We start from the raw sequence: 26,909 nt of genomic DNA, 5'->3' as shown, positions 1-26,909 counted from the left end.
AACTTAAACATACAAACTTTTCCATTTTTGTGCAACAAAATACTTTCCCCATGACACTGATCTAATGAGTAGTTTCCTAATAGAATAATTTTGCCAACTTCAAGGTTAGCTCTCTGCATAAGGCTCTTGTAATTAAACAGAATGTTTAAAAATCCTCTTTGTAACTACTCAACCATTTATACAACCTAAAGGAAAAAAGAAGGAAAATCAGTAATAAATCAAGTTAAACACAGTTAACGATGAATGCTCAATCTCATTTTAAATTAAACTAAATTCAAACATTAGAAACAGAATTTCATTTACAGTAGAACCTCGGAATTACAAACTGACGAGTCAACCACACACCTCATTTGGAACCAGAAGTACACAATCACGGAGCAGCAGAGACAAAAAAGGCAAATACAGTTCAGTACTGTATTAAACAAACTACTAAAAAAAATAAAATAAAGGGAAAGCAGCATTTTTCTTCTTCATATTAAAGTTTCAAAGCTATATTAAGTCAATGTTCAATTGTAAACTTTTGAAAGAACAACCATCATGTTTTGTTCAGAGTTATGAACAGCCTCCATTCCAGAGGTGTTTGTACCTGAGGTTCTACTGTAGAATCAACTTAGTTGTGCACCTGAACATGTTTCTATACATATACCACTGAAATATTTTATGAAGATAAATAAGGGATTAAGAGTAGGGGAAGAGAACAATCCTAGAGGAATTTCTAACCATTTTACAAAAAACACCTTCATCAGACTCCAGAAAGATAAACAAGAGAAGATTCATAATTTGTTCTTAAGAAGTTTAAACTTTGATTATAGGACACTTTTTACCCTTGGGTATTCACCTCTATGTATCTTGAAGAGAATTTAAAATATATGAGAAGATATGTTGGGTCCTAGACTTAAACTGACCAGATGACACTATTCAAAATCACACCAGTCTTTGTCTACACCAAATGCTGAAGTGTGATAATTTTTGAATTAGTTAGCGCATATCATAAACAAGATGCACTCTGAAGTGTGGACAAGCTCTATGTATGGTAGAGCCTACCACAATGAGGCTCCAATCTTGGCTGGAACCTTTAAGTAATATTGTAACGAAGTGGGTGATGAAAGAAAGATACTTTTGGTTACAGAACTGCCAACTCATATTTAGCTTGTGGTCCACTATAAAAGACGGTTACTCACCGTTGTAACTGTTGTTCTTCGAGATGTGTTGCTCATATCCATTCCATTAGGTGTGCGCGCACCGCGTGCACGATCGTCGGAAAATTTTCTACCCTAGCAACACCGGCGGGTCGGCTGTGGAGCCCCCTAGAGTGGTGCCTTCATGGCGCTGAATATATACCCCAGCCGACCCGGCGCCCCCTCAGTTCCTTCTTGCCGGCTACTCCGACAGTGGGGAAGGGGGGCGGGTTTGGAATGGATATGAGCAACACATCTCGAAGAACAACAGTTACAACGGTGAGTAACCGTCTTTTCTTCTTCGAGTGCTTGCTCATATCCATTCCATTAGGTGACTCCCAAGCCCAACTTAGGTGGTGGGGTCGGAGTGAGACATTGCTGTGTGCAAAACCGCTGATCCGAATGCAGCATCGTCCCTGGACTGCTGCACTAGTGCATAGTGAGCTGTAAATGTGTGGACTGATGACCAAACCGCAGCTCTACAAATGTCCTGGATCGGAACTTGCGCCAGGAAAGCCGTCGAGGAAGCTTGGGCCCTCGTGGAGTGAGCGGTGAGGTGCGGTGCTGAGACACCTGCCAGGTCATAGCAAGTCCGGATGCAAGACGTAATCCAGGAGGATAGGCGTTGTGAGGAGACCGGTGAGCCTTTCATTCGGTCGGCCACTGCAACGAAGAGTTGCGTCGTCTTTCTAAAGTGCCTTGTGTGGTCAATATAGAAAGCCAGGGCCCTGTGTACGTCCAGAGAATGCAAACGTTGATCCTGGCAAGTAGCATGTGGTTTAGGATGAAAGACCAGGAGAAATATATCCTGGTTGATATGAAACGGAGAAACCACCTTAGGGAGAAAGGCAGGATGTGGACGAAGCTGCACTTTATCCTTATGGAAAACTGTGTAAGGGGGCTCGGATGTAAGCGCCCTGAGTTCAGAAACGCGCCTTGCTGAGGTGATGGCTACGAGGAAGGCTGTCTTCCAGGATAGGTACAAAAGTGAACAGGTGGCCAGTGGCTCGAATGGAGGACCTGTGAGCGTGGAGAGAACCAGGTTGAGGTCCCACGTCAGGACGGGCTGACGTTGTTGTGGGTACATCCGGTCTAAGCCCTTGAGGAATCCAACGACCATCGGGTTAGAGAATACCGAGGACGCGAGTTCCCCTGGGTGAAAGGCTGATATAGCGGCCAGGTGAACTCTAATTGAAGATATCGCCAACCCCTGCTGTTTTAGGGAGAGGAGATATTCCAATATGAGAGGAATAGGTGCCTGTAACGGGGACGTGGCCCATTGTTCGCACCAACAGGAGAACCGCTTCCACTTGGCCAAGTACGTGGCTCGTGTTGAGGGCTTCCTACTGCTCAACAGAATCTGTTGGACCGAGAGTGAGCATTGTTGCTCTGCCTGGGTGAACCATGGAGCAGCCACGCCGTGAGGTGAAGAGATTGCAGGTCGGGGTGACGCAGCCGGCCGTGGTCCTGAGAGATGAGATCCGGACATAATGGAAGCGGGATGGGTGTCTGAACCGAGAGCTCCAACAGTATGGTGTACCAATGTTGTCTCGGCCACGCTGGAGCGATCAGAATTACCTGTGCCTGGTCTCTGCGCAATTTGAGCAGTACCTTGTGGACCAGAGGAAACGGAGGGAAGGCATAAAACAGGTGGTCTTTCCAGGGAAGGAGAAACGCATCCGAGAGGGAGCCCGGAGCTCGACCTTGTAGGGAGCAGAACACGTGGCACTTCCTGTTGTCTCGAGATGCAAACAGGTCTATCTGGGGAAACCCCCACTTCTGGAAGATGGAATGTATGATGTCCGGACGGATGGACCACTCGTGCGTCTGAAAAGACCTGCTGAGTCGGTCCGCTAGAGTGTTCTGGACTCCAGGGAGGAACGATGCCGTGAGATGGATTGAGTGGGCGATGCAGAAGTCCCACAGGCGAATGGCCTCTTGGCATAGAATTGACGAACGTGCTCCTCCTTGCTTGTTGATGTAAAACATGGCCGTGGTGTTGTCGATGAGAACTAACACACAGCGGCCACGTAGGAGATTGAGAAATGCCTGGCATGCCAGGCGCACCACCATCAGTTCCCGAACATTGATGTGCAGGGCTAGCTGGGATGCAGTCCACAGGCCCTGAGTATGGTGTTCGCTGAGGTGGGCGCCCCAACCCAGAGATGAAGCGTCTGTAACCAGGTGTAGAGAGGGTTGTGGTGCGTGAAATGGCATCCCCTCGCAAACCACATTGTGATCTAGCCACCAGGTGAGGGAGGTCAGGACCGAGTTCGGGATCGTGACCACCATGTTCAGGCTGTCCCGATGTGGGCGGTATATCGATGACACCCAGGTCTGGAGTGGGCGAAGCCGAAGTCTGGCATGCCTGGTTACGTACGTGCAAGAAGCCATGTGACCCAGCAGGGTGAGGCACGACCTCACCGTGGTAGTTGGGAAGGCCCTGAGCCCTTGAATGAGGCTCGTGATGGTACAAAAGCGGTTGTCTGGCAGGATGGCTTGTGCACGTCTGGAGTCTAGGACTGCGCCGATGAATTCTATTCTCTGGGTAGGTTCTAGAGTGGATTTGTCCTTGTTGAGAAGGATGCCCAACTCGTTGAATGTGTGCACTATTATGTGGACGTGAGCTCGAACTTGCTCTTTGGTGCGACCGCGTACCAGCCAGTCGTCTAGGTACGGGAACACCTGTATCCCTTGCCGACGAAGGTACGCTGCCACGACAGCCATACATTTCGTGAACACTCTTGGGGCCGAGGATAGGCCGAAGGGAAGGACTGCAAATTGATAGTGCACTCTGCTTACCACGAATCGCAGGAAGCGTCTGTGAGGCGGGTAAATTGCGATATGAAAGTATGCGTCTTTCATGTCGAGGGCGGCGAACCAGTCTCCAGGATCGAGGGAAGGGATAATGGCCCCCAAAGAGACCATGCGGAACTTCAACTTTACTACGAATTTGTTGAGTCCGCGCAAGTCCAAGATGGGCCGCAGACCTCCTTTGGACTTGGGGATCAGGAAGTAACGGGAATAAAATCCCCTGCCCCTTAACTCTACTGGAACCTCCTCTATGGCCCCCATAGCAAGGAGCGTGGAAACCTCCTGTATAAGAAGTTGCTCGTGAGAAGGGTCCCTGAAGAGGGACGGGGAAGGGGGGTGGGAGGGAGGGATTGAAGAAAACTGGATAGCGTATCCCATCTCCACCGTGCGAAGGACCCAACGGTCCGAAGTTATAAGGGACCAAACACGGTGGAAGTGGGAGAGGCGATCTCGAAAGGAGGGGGTTGGATCCTGGGGGATGACTGGGGCGCCGTCCTCGACCGCACCTTCAAAAGTTCTGCCTAGGGCCTGAAGGTGGCCTTGGTGGCCCCTGGTTCTGACCGGGTTGAGGGCCAGTCCACCTTCTCCTACCACCTCGCCCTCGTCTTCTGGCAGAGTCCTGTCTCTGACGAGGTGGAGGGGGGTAGAAACGTTGAGGCTGGGGCCTAAATGGTCTGCGCTGGGGACCCGCAACATGCATCCCCAGGGAACGCATGATTGTCCTGGAGTCCTTGAGGCTCTGCAATCGAGAGTCCGTCTTCTCCGAGAACAACCCCTGCCCTTCAAAGGGCAAATCCTGCAGGGTTTGCTGTAACTCAGGGGGCAAACCCGAAACTTGGAGCCAGGAGGTCCTTCGCATAGCGATACCTGCGGCCAGGGTTCTCGCAGCCGAGTCCGCTATGTCCAGGGAGGCCTGTAAGGAGGTCCGAGCCACCTTCTTACCCTCCTCTACCAAGGCCCCAAACTCTTCCCTGGACTCTTGGGGAACCAATTCCTTGAACTTCCCCATAGAGTTCCAGGAATTAAAGTTGTAGCGGCTCAGGAGCGCCTGCTGGTTAGCCGCTCTAAGTTGCAGCCCTCCAGCTGAATAAACTTTACGGCCAAACAAATCGAGGCGCTTAGCCTCCTTCGATTTGGGCGCTGCGGCCTGTTGACCGTGGCGCTCCCTTGCATTCACTGATGACACCACCAGTGAACACGGCTGGGGATGGGTATACAAGTACTCGTAGTCTTTGGAGGGGACAAAGTACTTTCTTTCCACCCCTCTCGCTGTGGGTGGGATAGAGGCAGGAGTTTGCCATATCGTAGTGGCGTTCGCCTGGATCGTGCGGATCAGGGGCAACGCCACTCTTGATGGGGCATCCGCCGCGAGGATATTTACAATGGGGTCCTGCACCTCCACTATCTCCTCCGTCTGTAGGTCCATATTACGGGCCATCCTACGTAAGAGGTCCTGATGAGCCCAAAGATCTATTGGGGGTGGACCTGTGCACGACGTGCCCGCCACTGCCTCGTCCGGAGAGGAAGAGGAAGATGCCTCCGGTGGTAAGGGATCCAAGGGAGGATCCTGGTCTCCCTGTTCCTGGGTCGGAGCATCACCTGCTCTTGGGTCCAGGACGTCAGGTGGTGCAGACACGGAGGCCTCCATGCCCCCTGGAGGAGGGCGAGAGATGGTGGACTCTGGGGCCCTTCTGTCAGAGTGACCCGAGCGAGAGGTTGAAGTTATTGGAGCCCCTTGCGCCTGATGGTACGCCCACGGGGTCCAGAACGACCAGTGAGATGGGCCATGAACAGGGTCCTCTGCTACCTCTTGCCAATGGCCTATATCTTGCTCCTCGGCTTGCCCCTGAGGGGGGTATGCCGATCTCGATATGTCCTCAGAGGAGCGAGACACCGATCTCGATGGCCATGGTGGTGCCGAATGCGTCGAGACGAATCCCGTGGGATACGGTGCCGCACGGTGCTGGTCTGGAGATGTTCTATCTCTACACGGTGCCGGCGATCGGTGCCGAGATCGCGATCGGTGCCGATGACCTCGCCGGTGCCGGGAGTCGGATCTGGACCTAGACGATGACCTGGAGTAGGCCCGGTGCCGGGAGCGGCCTCTCGACGTCGAGCGTCGATCGTACCAGTGCCGAGAACTACGTCTCAACGTTGATCGGTGTCGACGATCATAGCGGTGCCGAGACGTAGAGCGGTGCCGCGATGATCTTGGCCGCGAGTACGACCGGTGCCGAGGTGATATCCGGCGCCGGGACTGCGAGCGGCGTGGGGACCTGCTTCGGGACCTGGACCGGTGCCGTGGTTCCAGCCCCTGCGATGGAGGGCGCATCAAGGCAGGTTTCCCCCTAGATTGGACCGGACGAGTCAACGGTGCCGACGGTTGGGGCGGTGCCGGCTCCGTGAGGGCGATCAAGTCTCTCGCCGTCGCGTAGGTCTCTGGTGTCGACGGGAGGCACTGTATCACCACCGGTCGTGGTGGTGACTCTGTCTGCACCGGACTCAACGGCCTCGGAGCCGGAGTCGACGGTGCTGGAGGCACCTGTTTTCGGTGCTCCACAGGCGGACGCGGCTCTACCCCCGGCACCGGGGGAGCCGGCGTCTTCGGCACTGAGGTCCCAGTCTTATGGGATTTTTTATGTCCCGGGGATAATGAACGGCACCGAGGCACTTGCTGTGAGTGCGGTGCCGACGAGGTCCGGTGCCGTGGAGGCTTGCCCGACGTGGTCGGAATGGTCGGTGCCACCGGGGCACTGCGCACCGAGGTGCTAGGTGCCGGGGCCTGACGCGCCGATGGAGCGTCCGGGCTAAGTGCCGCCTCCATAAGGAGTTGCTGGAGCCAAAAGTCCCGCTCCTTCTTGGTCCTCGGTCTGAAGGCCTTACAGATCTTGCACTTATCTGTTTGATGGGACTCTCCCAGGCACTTCAGACACGAGTCGTGCGGGTCACTCGTTGGCATAGGCTTAGCGCAGGAGGCGCACTGTTTGAAGCCGGGAGCCTTGGGCATGAGCCCGGCCACGCGGCCGGGGGAAAAAGGGGGAGATAACCCCCTTAATCCCCTTCAACTATATAACAACTATAAACAAAGTGAATAACCAACTATTTAACTATAAACAACTAGAACTATAACTATAACTGTGAATAACTGGATAAGCTAGGGAGAGTGGAGAACAGCTATGCCGCGCTCCACAGTTCCAACGACCGTCAGGGGCGGTAAGAAGGAACTGAGGGGGCGCCGGGTCGGCTGGGGTATATATTCAGCGCCATGAAGGCGCCACTCTAGGGGGCTCCACAGCCGACCCGCCGGTGTTGCTAGGGTAGAAAATTCTCCGACGATCGTGCACGCGGCGCGCGCACACCTAATGGAATGGATATGAGCAAGCACTCGAAGAAGAACCCCTAGATCCCTTTCTGCCGTACTCCTTCCTAGACAGTCTCTTCCCATTCTGTATGTGTGAAACTGATTTTTCCTTCCTAAGTGGAGCACTTTGCATTTGTCTTTGTTAAACTTCATCCTGTTTACCTCAGACCATTTCTCCAATTTGTCCAGATCATTTTAATTATGACCCTATCCTCCAAAGCAGTTGCAATCCCTCCCAGTTTGGTATCAATTTAATAAGCGTACTTTCTATGCCAATATCTAAGCCACTGATGAAGATCTTGAACAGAACTGGTCCCAAAACAGACCCCTGCGGAACCCCACTCGTTATACCTTTCCAGCAGGATTGGGAACCATTAATAACAACTCTCTGAGTACGGTTATCCAGCCAGTTATGCACCCACCTTATAGTAGCCCCATCTAAATTGTATTTGTCTAGTTTATCGATAAGAATACCATGAGAGACCGTATCAAATGCCTTACTAAAGCCTAGGTATACCACATCCACAGCTTCACCCTTATCCACAAGACTCGTTATCCTATCAAAGAAAGCTATCAGATTGGTTTGACATGATTTGTTCTTTACAAATCCATGCTGGCTGTTCCCTATCACCTTACCCCCTTCCAAGTGTTTGCAGATGATTTCCTTAATTATTTGCTCCATTATCTTCCCTGGCACAGAAGTTAAACTGGTCTGTAGTTTCCTGGGTCGTTTTTATTTCTCTTTTTATAGATGGGCACTATATTTGCCCTTTTCCAGTCTTCTGGAATCTCTCCCGTCTACCATGATTTTCCAAAGATAATAGCTAGAGGCTCAGATACCTCCTCTATTAGCTCCTTGAGTATTCTAGGATGCATTTCATCAGGCCCTGGTGACCTGCAGGCATCTAACTTATCTAAGTGATTTTTAACTTGTTCTTTTCTTATTTTATCTGCTAAACCTATCCCCTTCCCATTAGCATTCACTATGTTAAAGTCATTCCTTCAGACTGAAACAAAGAAGTCATTAAACATCTCTGCCATTTCCAAGTTTCCTGTTACTGTATCTCCCTCCTCACTGAGCAGTGGGCCTAGCCTGTCCCTGGTCTTCCTCTTGCTTCTAATGTATTGATAAAAAGTCTTTTGGTTTCCCTTTATTCCCGTAGCCAGTTTGAGCTCATTTTGTGCCTTTGCCTTTCTAATCTTGCCCCTGCATTCCTGTGTTGTTTGCCTATATTCATCCTTTGTAATCTGTTCTAGTTTCCATTTTTTAATATGATTCCTTTTTATTTTTTTAGATCATGCAAGATCTTGTGGTTAAGCCAAGGAGGTCTTTTGCCACATTTCCTATCTTTCCTACTCAGCAGAATAGCTTGCTTTTGGGCCCTTAATAGTGTCCCTTTGAAAAACTGCCAACTCTCCTCAGCTGTTTTTCCCCTCAGTTTTGATTCCCACGGGACCTTAGCTATCAGCTCTCTGATCTTACCAAATTCCGCCTTCCTGAAATCCATTACCTCTATTAAACTATTAATATAAAAATATATTATCTATATTAAACGTTTAACGGCGTAACCGATAAAATTTTAATCAGTTATACAGTTACTTTTTTTAATCACTATTTACATCCCCTATCAGGAGTAAAACCTCAGAGATAACCAAGAACAAAACAGGGCTTTAAACAATCATCCCTAACGCTTCGAATTGTACCAGAAATAATCTGGAAGTCATGTGCTACACAAGCACTGCTCGATAAAATACCACTAACCAGCTACTGTCTCAAATTTTAGTACGTTCATTACAGTTAAACACAGTAACTTCTCCCTCTTCTGGGATTTTACGTACAAGGTTTTTTAGTTTTTAACAGAACTTTTACAGTTCACTGTAATCACTCAGATTTTCTTGAACGTGAAGAGAAATGCAAGACTAACGAAGTAGCTGGTGAGCAGTTCCTTTGTCCTAAAATTTCCTTGCCACTTGTTCTGGTACCACTGGACTACAGTGAAATTTCCTCTTCCTCTAGAGAAGCAGTGCTTTCTACAGTAGACAATATATTTTCCCTCTACAGTAGAGCCTCAAAGATACTAACGCCAGAGTTATGGAGTGACCAGTCAACAAGACACCATGTGAAACTGGAAATAACCAATCAATCAGGCAGCAGTGGAGACAAAAAAGGGAAAATACTGTTCTGTGCCTGTATTGAATCTTAAAAGGTAGACACATCTGGGCTGCCTGTCCCCACCCCCACGCATAGGGCACCCACTTACAGCTAAGAAGTGAATATGCTGAGATTCACAGGCAAAACTGTGAGCCCTCACTGCCAGCCCAAGGCAGCCGGAGCAGCACTGAGGTCTGCACTGCTTTCCTGTAAGCCATGGGTGCCGTTTTCAAACACACACACCCCAGCTGGTGGGAGGGCGCTGTTTTCACCACCCATCCCACCAGAAGAGGGACGCACTGTTTCCCCTACCACATCCTCGTTCCCTTGCCGGGAGAGGGACATAAGCTTGCCCAGCCAGAAAAGCTGCCACCTGCAAGAAAGCTGCCTAGCTATCCCTGGAACCTGACCTGGAGTGTGAACTGCTGGAGACGGAGTTGCGTTTTGTTCAGAGTTATGAACATTTCGGAATTATGGACAAGCTCCATTCTTGAGGTGTGTCACTCTGAGGTTCTACTGTACTTTCCAGATAGGAAGAGTAACTTCAGATAGGCCTCAGATTTCAGAGCCTCGGCTCTCAAGATGGAGCCTCCTCCACCCTAATATTAATTAAAAAGGAATTCCTCAAAATGGTTTCCTTGCAAGTGGCTCCTCACATTGGTCCACCAGAGCCTGGCCTTGATACCATCCAAACCGCTGCGAAGACAATTTTTTCCACACTACTGAAAAGGCAGAGAGCCACTGCAATTATATTCAGACAGTTCTGTATTATTGCATTTTAACTTATGGGATAGGCACTGCCAGCTATATTGTGCCACCTGTAATTAAGGTTCCTCAACACTTCCCATTAGAAGACCTTGTTTTCAGTTTACTCATGGGGGGAATTCTGCACCATTGTGCACATGCAGCATTCATGTTCCCTGCAGATTACTTTGCTTCCCCACAGAAAAATGACTTCTAACAAGGAAGCAAAGGGAAGCCGGAAAAGCATTCAAATGCCTCTCCCCAGCAGTTGGGCGTGTCATTTTGCACACCTATGGCGGACGGCAGAGAGGTAAACCACCCTGATGAGCCCCGGCTATTCCCACTCTACCACGCGCCATTCCCCCAGCACCCAGAGCCTTCCAATGAGCCCCAGACATCCAGACTTCCCCGGCTGAGCCCCAACCACCTTCACCTGGATCCCCCTGCAGTAAGAACCCCCCCCACACACACAAAAAGCCCCTGCGCATCCAGATTCCCCATGAACCCATAACCTCCACCAAGCTGCCTGCACCCAGATTACCTCCCACAAAACCCTCTGACTCCGTACCTGTATCCCCGCACCCTAAGCCTCTCCACACTTGGATCCTGCCAAGCTAAGACTGCCTGCTCGATTCCTGGATCAGGGGCCAGGACTGGGCGTGCACGTGACCTCTTGCTTGCTATCTTGGTTGGCCTGGCATGGAGGGGTAAGGTCTCGGGGTGTTTTTGGGGAGGTCTAGCCCTTGTACTGTGTCAGAGTTGGGTGCAGCCTCTCTGCCAAGTCCGTGTCTGGAGGAGGGTCTGAAGGGTGATCTCCCACTCCATTCAGCTAGTGGCCTGTGCTCCCCACTGCCACGCTGGAGCCTCCACATTTATTTATTGACAAAATATGCCAAAATTTGCAGAATTTTAAAATACTGTGTACAGCATTTAAAAAAAACAAAAAAAAAACAGAATTTTTAATTTTGTGGTGCAGAATTCCCTCAGGAGTATCAGTTGCTAACTTTGCCAAATTTTAGCCATTCAAGCTGAAATTTCCAAGGGGGGGGGGGGGGAATGTCCCACTCTGAATATTTCTGAATGTTTTGGCAAATAATTCAGACGTGAAAGATGAGATTAGCAGCATAATACATGGTTTTGCCCATGTTAAAAAAATAGGTACAGCCGTTCTGTTCAGAAACTGTAGTACCTTCATGCTTTTGGACAAGGACTTGAAATCTGACGAGGGAGTCGCTCTGGAGTCAAGGAGTAAATTTTGTTGTTCTCGTAACTGCCCAAATAATGAAGAGGAGTTGATATATGCTTAGTAGAAACTTGATAAGAGTTTGAAAGCAAAACTCTAAAGTCCATCTGCAATGACCACACAGCTCTTGCATGCCAAATCAGATTACACAAGCATCACCATCAGAGTGACTGGGCATATTATATACTGGTGATGCACAGGCTGAACAGGATTTTTCTCGCAACTGCCCCTCCCAACTACGGGCCACTGTGGCACCAGACACAAGAAGTAAGGGCAAGGAGACTCTCACCTGGACTCTCAATGCTTTCCCTACTCGTGCCCATACAACAAGGAGGCAGAACAAGCCTGATTTGAATGCCAAGAGGACAAGAGCTGGGCCTGAGGGAAGATGGGGATTGTGGGTGAACAGTGCTAGTGGAAGTATGTTAGGATAATGAGCTTAGGGCCAGAAGTAGAGAAGACTGATCAGATGAGAAACAGAAGGGAACGGGGTAGAGAACTGGGTTAGACTGGAGGGGATGAGAGCACAAAGGTCTGGAACAAAACTCAAGATCTCACTATTCCTCTGCTGTCAGCAAATATCTATGTAACCCACTAGCAAAGTGTCTCTCTCACCCGCTTCTTGTGCTGGTCCAATTTACAACTGCTATCAATGACTCCATTAGCACAATAGGTAGAGGTTTTTGTGGTGGATCCTAAGGTTCCACACCTGCTGATGACCCAACTGCATGTCAATATGTTTCTACACCATGAAATTTGCTATTTCAGTTTGCTTTTTCAAAAGGCTATGATACTATATACAAAATCTATATAGAAAGAATACTAAGGTCACAAAGTCAAGCATTCAAAAATTAAGAAATGCCAGAATTAAGGTTGCTGTGCAACTTGTGACCCTAAACTCTGATCTAAAGAAGTGCTGAGCACTCACTACTACAACTGTCTGGAAAGCTGTGCTTTGAACATTAAAAAAAAAGCAATAGCATGCTAAATACTCTGAAAAAAAAAATCATGTCCTAGTTTCAAATTGGTGGAAACTTGACTTGAGTCTTTGTGCCTCAGATCCTCGTTGTAAAGTGGCAGTATCACCTCATCAAACTTGAGTGTAGTGGAAATAATTTAATGTTTGTGAAGCACTTGGTCATTACAGTAATGAATGCCTCAGAAAAGCCTATGAGAAAAATCAATTGTTCTGTATTCAGAGGAGGCTTGAGTGGTGTGCAGTCTGTAAAAGCATAGAAAAGATATGTAATTATGTTAATTAAATACCATAATAATCCATACATATACAAGGGCTGAATTATGGTTGCACAAGCAACTTTAATTCTGGCATTTTCTAACTTTCCAGTGCTTGCTTTGCAACCTTAACATTCTCTCAATTTCGGAGTATGTGTATATATATATAAAATCTATGATAAACTCAAAAGAAATAAATAAAGTGCTTGGAATTAGCAAGTCTTGTCAAAAAAAAAAATGATATTTAACATAACCCTGATTTAGTCCTCATCCACATTTGTGGGATAATATTGTATCCCATGAGCATGTATGTTGCTGTGTCTCATGAACTAGTGGCCCTCAACCATGCTATTTTGGGACATAATGTAGGCCCAGGTACACAGTTGGCCAAAAAAAATCTAATTTAGCATAAAAACCCTTTTTTCCCCTGTATCAAGAAAGTATGTGGGATTCAAATGCACCCCAAATATCTTCTGTTATTCTGTATTTTTAGCAATTCTATGTACACATTTACTGCTAGTGAGTGTATCTTGTATTGTAATAGTTAGCATATGCTAAATTGACAAATCGCAGTGACAGTGGCTGCTACATAAAACAAGGCAGAAGGTACTCCAGAGAGGTTGATCCTTTGAAGTCTGGTCCTGTTAGGTATGAACACAACTGGTTTTATTGGGCCTAACATTCTTGAGGGGATTTTCTGTCTAAGTAATATGCTCCAAACATTGCAGACTCAAGAGGCACCTGAAGGGATTGTGTGTGTTGTGCAATTGGCGAACAGGCACAATATTCTGCTTCTGACCTTATAAAAGTGATTTGCAACTCTCAAAGCACGTCACTGTATGCTGAAAACATATTAGATGATAGTGACTTTGTGCCAGATCATGTCAAGAGGTGCTCTGAGAAGGAGGACTATAATTCCATTGATCATTCATCAAGTTTGTCTTCAGACAATGAGGCGCCCATGTTTAGCCCTGGTAAAGGACTGGAAGAACCATAGCTGGGAATAACTTCACCAGTATTTAGCTTGAAGATTTACTCGACGAAAGTTTGTTCCAGCATAGGTTAATCCAACAAAAAAGCCAGATATACCCAATAAGGTGCAACCTCATCACAGCAGAGAGAAAAACTCATCAGTATTTGATTTTTCTGGGTCACTCATTCTGGTTTCCTAAATTCCAAAGGAAGACAAAAATCGGTAATAATGCATTTGACAATGCATCATGCCAAGACTGTAGGAGACAAAAAAACGCACATAATTCTCCACTGCAATAACATTAAAAGTGGTCTTGATACCACTGTTCATCTTGCAAGGATGTATTCCTGCAAATGCCTGGGAAGTAGATGGTTCTTTTCTTCAGCATGTTTGTTGTTGCTGGCATTACCAGGTTTCATAATTAGGGCCAGCAACAACCCTGCTTGGCATCACATTCAATCAAGACAGAAGCTTGTTCCCTGGCCATGAAGGAGAATGACTTTAGATGCACATATAAAGAGAAGAACCCTTTATATCCATCATCTCACCATGCCCATCAAAGCAGCACTTTCGTCCTTTGCTACCATCAAAAGCCAGACATCATGGTAAGGCTTTTAATCCTGTCTCACATATCCTTCTCATAAACAAACTTGGGAAATACAACCTAGATGGAGCTACTCTAAGGTGGGTGCATAACTGCCCCCAGAGAACAGTTATCAGTGGTTCACAGTCAAGCTAGAAGGGCAGATTGAGTGGGGTTCCACAGGGATCAGTTCTGGGTACGGTTCTGTTCAGTATCTTCATCAATGATTTAGATAATAGCATAGAGAGTACAGTTATAAAGTTTGCAGATGTTACCAAGTGGGGAGGGGTTGCAAGTGCTTCGGAGGATAGGATTAAAATTCAAAATGACCTGGACAAACTGGAGAAATGGTCTGAAGTAGATCGGATGAAATTCAGTAAAGGACAAATGCAAAGTATTCCACTTAGGAAGGAATAATCACTTGCACACATAATGGGAAATGACTGCAAAATGGAGTACTGCAGAAAGGGATCCGGGGGAAGAATACATGCTAGCTGATAAGAGTGGTACAGCCAGGAACAGATTCTGAACGGATGATTGTTCTCCCAATCACGCCGCTCTAGCAACAAATAGCATTTTCTTAATCAGTTTCTTTCTTTGTAGATAGAACATCAAGGCTTGTCTGACACCAAGGGTTGGACGTCTTCTCTGACGAAGCAGGTGGTTTTCGAAATAATTCTATGTAAATAGATGGCTTTATGTGAAACATGGAAGTTACCTTACGATTGAATGTCAGGTGAAGACACGGGCAACATTTTAGTTATGAAATATGGTGTATGGTAGGTCAGCCATGAGTGCTCCCAGTTAGTTCACCTTTTTGACTGATCTGATGGCAACTAGAAAGGCAGCCTTCATAGACAGGTAAGACACAGAACACTTGGCAAGCAGTTCAAAGGGTTAAATACTGAGAGCACAACACTGAGGTCCCATTGCCATGTTAGTTTTCATCATGGGTGGAAAGGAACCTGATTGTTGCTGGGTGAGTAAAAACAGAATAGGACTTCAACTTGAGAATGGAAGAAACTGTCCATAGGGAAGGAGGGAGGCCCTTACTGAGGCTCAATATAGGGTGGCTCCAATAAAGTCTAGGTTTCTGGGGGTGGGAGGAGTATCAAAATAATTTCTTCTCTGTTTACAGATTCCAAAGGATGCCAAACAGCGGATCAAGGATAGGGTTGTTGGCTCAATAGGTTGGATATGCCCATTAGGAGCCAACCATCCAGGTACAGGAAGAAAGTATAGCCCAGGGGTCGGCAACCTCTGGCATGCGGCTCACCAGGGTAAGCACCCTGGCGGGCCGGACCAGTTTGTTTACCTGCCGCGTCGGCAGGTTCAGCCGATCACGGCTCCCACTGGCCACGGTTCGCCGTCCCAGGCCAATGGGGGCTGCGGGAAGCAGTGTGGGCCGAGGGATGTGCTAGCTGTGGCTTCCTACAGCCCCCATTGTCCTGGAGCGGCAAACCGCAGCCAGTGGGAGCCGCGATCGGCTGAACCTGCCAATGCGGCAGATAAACAAACTGGCCCGGCCCGCCAGGGTGCTTACCCTGGCGAGCCGCATGCCAGAGGTTGCCGACCTCTGGTATAGCCATTGCATCTCATCTGGGCTGCTGCTATCACCAAGAGGACCTACCACCAAGAGGTGCTGTTACTAACTCTAATGGAAGTACTTTGAACTGGTAGTGGTCCTGCCCCACCAGATCTGAGTAATCTTCTGTGGGACAGGTGAATGTCCTCATAAAAGTAAGCATCTTTCATGATCCACAAATCATGTGTCCTTCAAGGAGAGGATTATTGATGCCAGTGCGACCACGTGGAATTCTGATGTGCAAATAGACGTTCAGCCAGTATAGGTCAAGTATGGGTCTCCATCCTCTTTTTTTGGGGGGGGGGGTGGGAGGGGGGAGAGAAGATAACCCATTTCCTTGATGTTGAGAATGCACTTGGTCTACTTCAACTCACTGAAGGAGTCAAACTCCCAACAGAGCATTTCTTCATGAGAATGGTCCCTGAGCAGGGGCCAAGAGAGAAACTTGATAGTGCAGCCGAGTGGATGATCTCTAGTATTCATGTTGGTAGTGATTGCTCTCTTGTCGTGGGCAAAAAGGATGAAGTGACCAACAAAGGTTTGGGGGGCAGTAGGGAATGGAATCAATAATGGTATGCAGTTCTTGAGCATCTTGTCAAAAGTAACCCCAGGTTGGTGGGTGGGGCTGAGTGGCTGTGGTTGGGATGAAGGAACCATTGCTATAGCCAAAACTCTACATGCAGTATCAGCCATGTCCACTGCAGCTTGAATAGAAGTCTGAGCTACCAGTCTCCAAGCCCTAACTGATGAAAGAAAATAGGCCCTGTCCTTTTAGAGGGAGTTAGTCTTTGGAACAACAAGAATTTGAAGTACTTTGTGAAATCATATTTTGCTAACAGGACCTGATAGTTAGCAATTATGAACTTAAGGCTTGTGGATGAAAATACCTTCCTCCCTAGAAAGTGAAGGTATTTAGCATCCTTGCCTGCAGGAATTTCCTTGGGGTGCTGTAGCCTGGAAATCTAAGAGCTGCTTGCACTCAGGAGTTTGCAGCACAGTGACTAAACAGAAACTGTCTTTTGGCAAGTACAAAATATTGCCTCTCAGCCCCTTTCAAGGTGGGGCAGCAGGAGTAACCCAAAACTGTACAGGCTGGTTCCATGATGGCTTTGTTTACTGGAAGGGCAATCCCATGGGGCCAGAGGACAACAAGATGTCCAGAGGTCTATGCTGCCTATCATGGACCCCATTGAGATGAATCTGGAACTCAGCTGCCACCCTCAACAAGAGCTCAATATTGCCCATGGTCATAAGGCATGGGCAATGACCTCATTGTATAAGGAGAATGACATGCCATAGATACCGGTGGACCTGGCTCAGTTTCTTCCCCCTGGTACTCTGACAATCTAGTTGGTGTTGGTTAGAAGGGGAAGGTCGGTGGAACTTAAATACAGAACTGGAGTGCCTAGCATAGGGATCTCAGGGGCCCCATAGGGCCAGTATAAAGTATAGTAAGATGAGGCCCTGAAACAAACTCTTCTGCCCAGTCTGAGGCCTGAAGCCTGAACAAAAGTACTTCCAGGCATTGCTAAGCAAAAGCTGGGCTGTGAGCCAGAGGCAGGCCCCACTCACAGAAGTTGGCTGCTAGAAGCCGGTGCATCCACACATGTGCTAATAAGAGGAACTTGTACCAACATGACATCAGGACACTCCACAGACATAACAAGAAACAGGCAGGTGCATCTTAAAGACAGGGTCAAAAGGACAGTGTGATGGATAGATCTGTTTGAAACAACATGATCAAAGGAGGAGACAGCGCCCTAATGAGCCAAGGGGCTGTACTTCAATACGTCAGTAGGGATAAGTAATCTGTCTTGTAACTGTATAAAAGTAGGTCCCGGAGTGCACATTTTTGTCCAGCCTAGAGGGCAGTGGAGTGTCCCGCCACTGACTGAGCTGTGTTCATTGCCAGGGGGCACATATTCATAGTATGTCCTGTAGAATCTATAGGAAACTATTACTGTGCTTCGTTTGACAATAAACCTGGCTCGGGTTCCTTCGTACCTTACTAGAGTCTGTGGTGTTTGGGGGTTCTCTCAGGGTTTGCTGTGTCAGCTATCTGTGCAGAACTGGGGCAGCACACAGAGGAAACACGCACGCAGCCAACTGTTATCATTGAGCAAGAGCAGAGCACCACACCGGTAGCTACCGACAACACGAAGGATCAACAGGATGGGGAGTAAGCCCTTGGGTAGTCATATCTGGGTGATGGATGGGTCCAAAACTTCCTAGAGTCTCGGTCCACACTAACATCCCTATATGAAGGCACTGGCTTATCTAGAACATTGGACTCAAACAGTAAGAAAATAGGTCCAGGTTCAACCAGTGATGCCTGCAGTACTGGTGGGTGAATGCTCCAACTTGCAGACGGGATACGGGAATATCCTCTTTTCATAGAGGGAGTTTCCTTTCTCTGGTGTTGAGGTGTACTCTGCCCACAAGGCGTTCTTTCCACAAGATCTCTCCCACCTAACCAATCCATAATGCCCTTTTATATCTACAGATTCCCCAACTGGAGCCTGAAATCTTCAATCGCTCCTTCCAAAAGGCCTACACCAGCAGAATGTCCTCATGAAAGTGACAGTCCTATATAGGTATTAGGCAGGAACACTTCCTATTTAGGTCAACTGAGATTACACAGTAGCTCAGTGTACTTGAGGAACTAGAATTCCAGCTTGACTCATGTCAATATTTTTGTTTGGAAAAAGAAAAATCAGTTTCCTCATTCAATGGTGCTAGATCCAATCTGCAACAGATTTGAAAGTGACTCAAGTCATCTCCTATGCATGTCTGAGCATGTCATCACAATTGACTTACGTGGTCAACATAGTCTTCTCTACAGTGGGAGCCAAATGCCGGGGTCTCCTTGTTCGGAAGAACTGCATATCAATCATCTCCCTGAATCAAAAAACAGTAGTGCATTCTTTTTCTAAATCTGTTCTACTGTCCCTTTGACTGTGAAGCCATAAGTGTAGGTTTGAGAGTCATGATCAGAGGACTTTTTTTTTTTTTTTTTTTTTTTTTTTTAAAAAGGGCAAACAGACTGTCTAGTCCCTCTTGTAGTGTTTGGTGAATAGCCAGTGGTACTTGGCCTTATATTTAGAAGTCATCTGCCTTCCACAAGTGAAGCCATGAGTGTGTCTGAGCTAGCATATTATAAGTCACTGACTAGGCTTCAAAGTATAAGGACTCCAAGGATGCATCTGTTGCAAATAGACAGCCAAAGCTGTCTGTTTTGGCCTTTTTGCTTTACTTAGGCAATTTACTTATGAAATCCTCGACTGCCATATGGAAGGGCATGCACAGCTCATTTCTTGATTTCAAAGTAAGTAGTTATGCCCCTGATCATCCTTCACCACTGCCTGTTCTTCCATCTGTCCTAGTGTTCTCTCTAGAGTGCAATTGACTAATAGAGGCTAAAACAAATGAAGGAGTACAGCCAGTTCTCAGCCCCCATTCTCTTCCTTCCCTTACAGACTGAGAAGGTGCCCCTACTTTCATTGATGAAGAACTTAAGGAATGCAATGAAGAATCCTTTTGCTTTTTCTGGTGGTCATGTAGTGATGATATTGAAGGTGAGCTACAGCTCCTTGATTTGCCCAAGATCACGTGATTCCAGTCAAATATAAATTGTTAATAGCATATTCAATATCAAAATACTGCTTCTGTTGTCTTGTTACTGCATCAGGATTACTGTACAAATGAAGTGTCTGACAGGCCCAAAATCTTGTTTAAAAACCTGCCACTTTCTTGCTTTTTCTTTGCTTAAGACGCAACAGTGAATTTAAACACTAAATTAAATTACCTTGAGCTTAATGAGAGTCAGAAGTAAAAAAGAAAGTATGCTTTTGCTACCAATTGTTAAATCTTAGACACGCAAAATTAATTTCAACTTGTAACCTGTGCCTTCACTCTTCAAATGCCTTAAGGAAGTTATAGTAACGTTACCAAGATTTCTCAAGCTTGAAGCATAAGACATTGTTCATTTCTTGGTAGGAGAGATTCCTAGATAATTTGGCAGTAAACTTATCTTCTTAGTAAGACTTAGAAAATTTGGCATTTAGTTTAAATTCATTATTACAGTGCACAAGTGGAAAAAGCAGCAGTACCATAAATATTTCTGGATATTACAGAATGGTTCTCAAACTATGGTCTCCTCCTGCCACCAACAGTAGTCCAGAGCCCTTACTATTGGTCCACAGAACGAAGCATTGAAAGAACAGAGTAGTGAGCAACTAGTCAAATCATGAATCACAAATGCATCCAGATCAGAGGTGGATTAAGATTTCCTGAGGCTCTGGGCCACAGCAAGTGAGTGGCCCTTTCCCACCCCTTCTACCTGTGACCTTGCCCCGTTCTGACCTCTCCACCTGCGACCACACCCACTGCCCCACCCCTTTCTGCCCCACCTCTGTTCCACCTAGGGTCCCTCCCATTCTGCACCCCCATTGTGGCCCTGCAACCCATTTGCTGCTTTCTCCCCCCTCCCCACTGCGGCCCCAAGACCGGAGAAGCTCTGTCCCCGACCACAGCAGGCAGTGAGAGCTTCCCCAGCCCTGAGGCCATGGCTGGTAGCGAGAGCTCCTCCAGTCCCAGGGGCACAGCGGAGGTCCCAGTGCTGGGGCTCCCCCGTCCCAGCATCCTCTGCTCTTCTACCGGGGGGGAGGGGGGGATGTCAGGGCACAGGGGCTTTCCTTCCCACCCCAGCAGCCGGGGCGCCGGGGACCACAGTTGGCCAGGATCCCTGGGCATGTGCCCTGTGGCTAATCCACCGCTGATCCAGATATCAATTTAAAAAGAAAGAAAGAAAAAAAGATTTAGCCTGTACTTACAAATATAGCTGATGCTAAAGAGACTGTAGGAAACATCGACTATTTCTGAAGAAGGCGGCACACAAAAAATGCAGGAGAAAGAACTGTATGATTACAGATTGTGCTTCAAAAGTCATGTAATTTCTCCTCTCAATTTTAACTGCAATTAAAGCTTTTAGGGCACATACATTAGATGAAGCCTCCCACGTAATTTCAGATCAATGATATATATAATTACATAATCCATTGGTGTCTTCTGTCCAGTATTAGCACAATTTTTGGAGGGAACCATAAAATCTCCTGCAGCATCCATCTGTGAGACTATTTTGCTTACTTTGTTTAAATCTCTAAAGCTTAATTAGCAAGATACGAGAAAACCAATCCAAATGAATGCCAGACAGATAAAACATTTTCTCTTTTTGGCCAAGAGAAGTCAGGTCTAACTCAACTTGACGGCATCCGTTAGTAAATCAACAAATTTGAATGCCACATCCAAGCAATTCCAGTGTTTCAGGTACGTTCTAGGCATCAATGGCCAGAACCCTCTTGATTTTTGTAGAATTCAGAAAACAAAAAGGAGGACATACTCAGTCCCCAGCATCTGGTTTGCAAAGCCAGCAGCTTCAATTGCCTCTGAATTGTCTACATATCAACCAACCAACCAGTTGGCAGCCATTAGCACCTTCCAGCATAACAATACCTGTCCTCTCAGTTCTACTCTTCCTCCCACTGAAGTATTGACACTGAAGCATTGCACTGGTGCAGCTGTAGTGCTTTAGTGAAAAGGACCTGTGGGGTGGGCCGTCATTACGCACGGCTCATGAGACGCCTAATGGTCTCGGACACTATCCCTTGGTCCCGGGACATCTACATCGAGCACATCACCGGCCACCGCCAATACTGAGAGTGAGCCGGGGAGACCTAGTGCACCAACACACACCCCCTGCTGGATCCTATCCCCTGAGCCCTGAACCCACCAAACCTAGCTGAATCCCGCCACGTGAGGGTCACCCCATCCCCATTACCCAGCCCGCTTACTTATACCCATGACTGTCTCTACTTCCTGTATGGGTGTTAGACCCTCACCGCTTATCGACTGTTTCCTGATCCCGCCCACCGGTTACCCACCCCTCATTGGGGACATTGCAGTCTGTATATACTATGTGTGCTGCCCAACCCCAAAACACCAACATACCCCTATACTCTGTATGTTACCCCCAATGACCAATAACTGACGCTTCAAATTTTCTGTATTGTTTATTTTTTAATTAGTCTCTAAGGTGCCACAAGTACTCCTGTTCTTTTTGCGGATACAGACTAACACGGCTGCTACTTTGTAACCTGCTTTAGTGAAGACACTAATACACCAATGGGAGAGTGTCTCCCATTAGTATAGCTAATCCATCTCTGTGAGAGGTAGTAGCTATGCATATAGGAGAAGCCCTCCCATCCACATAGCACTGTCTACAGCAGGTGTTAGGGGTGGTATAACTGCATTGCTCAGGAGTGTAAGTTTTTCACACTTCTGAGCAACTGAGTTATAGCAATGTAAGCGTGTAGTGTATACCAAGCATGAATAACTTCTTCCCCTTCTTTATTACAACCCAGTTTCTTCAAATTGTGAAGGAGATTCAAGCTTTCTGCAAAATTTGATAATTTCAACTGCTTCTGGAAGAGAAATTTCATCCAGAAAATAAATTGCAATTGTCCTTAATAGCAGTGTAACAGATTTGGAAACTAAGTTAAAACTGAAAGGGAATTTTCATCCTGAATTTAGTGCAGTGCTCAAGGCAATCTTAGCTATGGAGTTGTTACCAGCACCTCCATAACATTTTATAAACCCAAAAGCAATTATTTCTATCTGAACATCTTCCAAGCAGAAAATGTCTGAAATCTAGATTAAATTCATAATTTCAGTGGAAGTTAAACAGTTCTTTCTGCTCCAGCCAGCAGCACAAGAGCCGGCAAACAAAGTTGATAACAGGGGCGTGGAAGTTTGTAAGGGAAATTTGGGGGATGGTGTGTGCAGGGGGAGGGGGTGGAGGGGAAAGAGGGGCTGGATTTTTTTCTTCTTAATAGGAGTTTAGGAGGGAAGGATTGACAGCTACTGAGGCACTGCAGCAGTAGTGACCAGAAGAATGGAAGAGACAATGAAGATGACTGGATGCAGAAGCTACATAATGTCCATTCTGTTGAGTTCAATAAGGATTTTGAGTGAATAATGGAGGGAAGAAAAGAGATGGCTGAAGGGAAAACTTGAGACTTGCAGATGTACATTGGGCAAGAGAACTATAAGGGTGGACTGCTGGATGAAGAAAGTGGCCTGTGGAAGCATATGGTAAGAACAAGACAGAGGAAGTGACCAGCTAGTGAATGAGAAATAGATCTGAGGAAGGAGTGTGTCAAGTTGGAAAATGAAGAGGAGATGTAGACAGTAACAGAAGAGGGAAGAACAAAGAAAAAGAAAAGAACAGCTAGTCCTACAAGAAGCAGGGAAGAGAATGGAGCTAGCCAAAGTTCAGAGCCCTGAAAGAATAGAGGATGACTCTCAGAAGACTACAAGAACAGAACAGAAGACAAGAGGACTTGCAATCAGAAAGAACAGAAGGGGGAAGGCCTGAGAATCACACCAACACCAAGAAAAGTCCAATCTGTATGACTGAGGACTCCTAGGACAGGCAAAGCTGTCACCAGAGTTGATTCTGAGAACAGATGGGTGTGTTATCTGGTGAAAGCTAATGTATAGGATGTGGACCTGAGGCTGAAGACCTAATGGGAGCAGGAAAGAATTCATAGATCTTCCTTCATGTGGGAACAATGATACTGCTGGAGTCTCACCAGGACGCATCAAGGAAGACTATGCCAGGTTGGGGTAGACGCTTAAAAGAAATGGAGGCTCAGATCTTCACTGGGATTCTACCTGTTCCTAGAACAAGGGAGCAGAGATCAGACAATATTATGATGAACAGATGGCTCGGGCACTGGTGCTATAAGATGGGCTTTGGGATGTTTGACCACTTGGAGGCATTCACAGACAGAGGACTGCTCTCATGGGATAGACTCAACCTGAGTTGGAAATGTTAACAGACTTCTGTGATGGAGGTTGACACAACTGATTAAAAGAGCTTTTAAACTAGGAATTCAGGAGAGATGATTGAGAGATGCTCATGTAATCTCTATGCCAGATTCGAATATTAAGCAGGAAGAAAATCAAGTAAGAGGATATAAAAACAGAGAAAGGAACAGAGGGTAGGCAAATGGACAAGAGGAAAGATAGTGCCAATATCAATGACAGTAACAATCAAGTAGGCAATACTGGAAGTAAAATGTACCTAATCTGGCGAGGAATCTGGGTGAGACGAAGCACAAACTAAAATGGCTGTTCATTGTGGGGAACCTGGGTAACAAAATGAGGGAATTAGAACTACTGCTGCATGAAGTGAAACCAAACAGAAACATAGTAGAATAGTAATCATGACAGGAATACAGATACTGAAGGATATGTGTAGTTCCGAAATGAGACAAAGGTAAAGGTGCTGAAACAGCATTGTATATTAATGATGAGGTAGACTAAAAAAAAAAAAATCCATTTGGGTCAAAATCACTCTGGGGAAGAGTGGTAACAGTTTCCACTGGGACAGTGCTTGAGGTCTGCTATAGACCCCCAAGATCGAAACTGAATACAGATAGAGACCTCTAATATTTTTAATTAAATAAATAGTACCAGGAATGTGTGATTCTGGAAGACTAACTTCCCAGATACAGATTGGAAGACAAATGCTACTAATAATGGTAGGGACCAGACATTCCTGGATGTGATAGCCAGACATCTTCACCAAATAAACAGTCACCAAACCAACAAGAAGTGATGCAATTTTAGATTTAGTATTATTAAGTAGTGAGGACCTCATAGAAGAGCTGATTATTGAGAACAACCTTGGTTCAAGTGATCATGACCTATTCAGTTCAAACTAAATAGAAGGATAAACATAGATCTGCAAGTAGGGTCCCTGATTTCAAAAGCGCAAACTGAAAAAAAATTAAGGGAATTAGTTAGGGAAGTTGACCGGACCGAAGAACTCAAAGATCTCACTTTAGAGGAGGCTTCTTGGATTTACATCAAAGTTGCAGAAACTATCTGAAGCCTGTATCCCAAACAAGACCGTAGGGAAGGGCTCGCAGACCAAACTGGTTGAACAAGCCTCTCAAACAGGTTAAGAGAAAGCAGAAAGCCTACAAGGAATAGAAGAAGCGATCCATTAGCAAGGAAAGCTACCTCTCGGACATCAGAAAGCATAGGGGAAAAGTGAGTACTGTCAAAAGCCAAGCAGAGTTGGACCTAATGCAATTAAAACCAACAGTAAAAGGGTCTTTAACTACATAAATAAAAAGCAAATGGGGGAGGGGGAGACTGCTACTCACTAAGAACAGGGGTGAAGATTAACGACAGTCTAGGTATGACCCAATACCTAAAATCCAATACTTTGCTTCAGTTTTTTAGTAAGGGTAATGAGACGCTTAGGGGCAGTGGCAAAGATTTTTAATGAATCTGTAACATCTGGGGTTGTACCTTATGACTGGAGAACTGCAAACAGCAACCAAAGGAAAAACAGTGACCCAGAAAACTACAGACCTGTAAACTTGACTTCAATTATATGCAAGGTCTTAGAACAGATTTTGAAAGGGGATACTTAAAGACCGAGGTAAACAGTAATTGGGATAAAATACAATATGATTTTACAAAAGGTAGATTGTGACAGACCAACCTGATCTCTTTCTTTGAGAGGACAGCTGATTTTGTAGACAACAGAAAGACAAAAAGGAGTCTGGTGGCAACTTAAAGATTAACAGATTTATTTGGCCGTAAGCTTTCATGGGTAAAAACCTCACTTCTTCAGATGCATACAGTGAAAGTTACAGATGCAGGCATTATATACTGACACATGGAGAGAAGGGAGTTACTTCGCAAGTGGAGAACCAGTGTTGAAAGGGCCAATTCAATCAGGGTGGATGTAGTCCACTCCCAATAATAGATGAGGAGATGTCAATTCCAGGAGAGGAAAAGCTGCTTCTGTAATGAGCCAGCCACTCCCAGTCCCTATTCAAGACCAGATTAATGGTGTTAGATTTGCAAATGAATTTTAGTTCTGCTGTTTCTCTTTGAAGCCTGTTTCTGAAGTTTTTTTGTTCAATAATAGTGACTTAAATCTGTAATAGAATGACCAGGGAGACCGAAGTGTTCACTTACAGAAAGACAGTATATGGGAATCTACTTGGGTTTCAGTAAAGCAATTGATACAGTTCCACACAGGACATTTAGTTAAATTGGAGATCACAGGTTGTGACGTTGCATTCCATAGGCTTTATGAAAATATGCTTATAAATGTGAATATGATGTAAAGTGTCATTACAAAGCTTATAATCTACTGAGTGTTCATCCTATTTGCTTGCATGTATTATTTCTATGTCTGAAGTTAGGAGGGTAAGATATAAACTTGTATTACTGATGTAAACGTTAAGTGGAAGCCATTAAGGGAGCTTCAGAATCAATGAACTGTAAATGGCTCTGTTTACTTGCAAACCTTCCTGTGTATGTGTGGAAGAATGGAGGCTGGGGTCTTAGTGACATCTGATCATGTCACCTGATAATAAAATCCATCTTAAATCTGGTACTTTTCCATTTAGAAGGAAAGGTGGGGACCCAGAGAGAGAAAAGATTTCTGCCTTGTGCCAAAGCCATAAAAGGGGGTGGAGCAGGACAAAGGGAGGCCAGTCATGAGAAAGCACCTGCTTAACACCTAAGATATCTGCTGGAACTAACAAGGAAGGACTGTACCAGGGGAAAGGATTGGGCCCAGACTGGGAAGGCGTCTAGCCTGTGAAAGAAGCTTATTGGAACATCTCTGAGGGTGAGATTTTACCTGTAACCAGTTTCTTAATGTATTAGGCTTAGACTTGCGTGTTTTTGCTTTATTTTTCTCAGTGACGTACTTTGTTCTTTCTGTTATTACTTGAAATCACTTAAATCAGTGGTTCTCAAACTTTTGTACTGGTGACCCCTTTCACATAGCAAGCCTCTGAGTGCAACCCCCGCCCCTCATAAATTAAAAACACATTTTTATATATTTAACACCATTATAAATGCTAGAGGCAAAGTGGGGCTCAGGGTGGAGACTGACAGCTCGCAACACCCCATGTAATAACCTCACGACCCCCTGAGGGGTCCCAACCC

General features: G+C 46.2%; 1 protein-coding gene across 1 annotated transcript in view; it reads right to left on the bottom strand.

The window, feature by feature from the left end:
• The window catches only part of WAPL (WAPL cohesin release factor), a 128,889-nt gene that overhangs the window by 64,205 nt on the left and 37,775 nt on the right, over nt 1-26,909 (bottom strand). The window lies entirely within an intron of this gene.

Source organism: Malaclemys terrapin, chromosome 7 (genome assembly GCF_027887155.1).
Source record: "Malaclemys terrapin pileata isolate rMalTer1 chromosome 7, rMalTer1.hap1, whole genome shotgun sequence".
Classification (NCBI taxonomy): Eukaryota; Metazoa; Chordata; order Testudines; family Emydidae; genus Malaclemys; species Malaclemys terrapin.
The sequence above is the reverse complement of the archived record's forward strand: the minus strand, read 5'-3'. Positions and strand labels throughout refer to the sequence as shown.